The sequence below is a fragment of the Urocitellus parryii genome, chromosome 5, assembly GCF_045843805.1.
Source record: "Urocitellus parryii isolate mUroPar1 chromosome 5, mUroPar1.hap1, whole genome shotgun sequence".
In the NCBI taxonomy this organism is placed as follows: Eukaryota; Metazoa; Chordata; class Mammalia; order Rodentia; family Sciuridae; genus Urocitellus; species Urocitellus parryii.
Genome location: NC_135535.1, coordinates 106,876,032 through 106,877,619, shown reverse-complemented (window position 1 = coordinate 106,877,619; position 1,588 = coordinate 106,876,032). Strand labels below are relative to the sequence as shown.

At 34.8% G+C, this 1,588-nt stretch overlaps 1 pseudogene; it reads right to left on the bottom strand.

The window, feature by feature from the left end:
- Positions 1-649: 649 nt before the first annotated feature.
- LOC113192967 (NADH dehydrogenase [ubiquinone] flavoprotein 2, mitochondrial pseudogene) lies at positions 650-1,588 on the bottom strand (annotated as a pseudogene).

The window sequence follows — 1,588 nt, the reverse complement described above, 5'->3', positions numbered from 1 at the left end:
GACATGAGGCACTTATTTTGGTTTTCTTTAATTTATTTCCATAATATTTTCTGGCTTTTTAGAGTAAAAGTTTTGGACTTCTTTTGTTAGGTTTATTCCTAAGTGTTAACTTTTTTTGATATTATATTAAATGAAAAATTCCCTTTAATTTCATTTTTAATTACTCATTGATAGCACATGGAAGCTCAGTGGATTATTATGTGTTTATCTAGAACCATACAACCTTTCCAAACTCATTTTTCAGTGGATTGCTCATGGTTTTCTATATATAAGATCATGTCTTTGAATAGAGAAAGTTTTGCTTCCTTTTTCTCAGTATAAATGTCTTTTATTTCTTTTGCTTGTGGATTGCCCTGGCTATGATCTCTAGTACAAAGATAAGGATTCTCTTTTTTTCAGATCCTCACCAACTTGTGATGTTTAGTCTTTTTCATATTAGCCAGCCATTCTAACTGGAGTGACTGGGATGAATTGATATCTCTTTGTTTTTTTTTTAGATAGGAGATTCATATTTTATTTCTGCAGTGACATTTTTACAGTTGAATATAAATTAAATCTCTTGGTGCTTGCCCACCAAGAGATAGCTTGAATAACCAAGACTTCTGTTACCAAAATCTGTTTGTTGTTTTTTTTTTGTCCTTTGGGTAGTTTAGTTAGAGGTAAGACACTTAACTGGTTCACGACAGAAATGCCCACTCCTTGGTACAGGTTTTGAATTTTTCCTGCTTTGAGCTCATTTATAATTTCTTCAATATCCTTAGGTTTGAAATCCTCATGGTAGTTATTATTTATCGGTGCATTTACACAGACCACTAAACATTCCACCGCTATAAGAGTGAAACGTTTTTTGAGTGCAGTCTCTCCAACCTATTCCAAGTTTCTTTTAAATGGTCTCCAACGTGCTCAGTTTCAAAGCATGCAAGGTGTGGTAGTACAGACCTAAATGTGATGGTTTCCAACTGGCTTTCCTTTGTACATGGTATAAAAAGTTGCTGCTTCATATATTCTCCTTGGAGGTACTTGTAAGACTTCTGTAAACTTGTTCATAGCAGAGATGGAGAACCACACATTCTGCCTTTGGGTTAAATCCAGGACTGGAAGCAGAGTTGCTGCCCTTGTATATAGTTGTTTTTTTTTGTTTTTTTAAACAATTGCCTCTATCTCTGGTGTGAAATCAAATGGAGTATCTGGGTTATTCTCAGGACTCTTTCTGTGTACACATAAGGGTGGTCCTCTAGCACCATTTTGCACAGCTGTCTTGTGCAAATTCCTTATATGTCCTCCCCAGGGGCAGTGAAGCCTGCCCCCAGCCTGGAGTAACAAGGAAAAGAGTCTTTATGGTTTTGACTTGCATTTCCCTGATGATTAGCAATTCATGGTTCTGTAACTCAATGATTTCCCAGTTTTTCTTCACATTTAGCTTGATTTTTTATATTATCAGGTCTTTAATATATTAAACAAAAAACTTTTAGTATATTTTATTCTACTTTTTATTTTTGGCAGGAGAGAGAGCTTGAATAACCAAGCCTGCTATTACTGAGAAAAGTCTTCTGGAACTTTCTACAGTAATGAAAACATCTATTTCCAT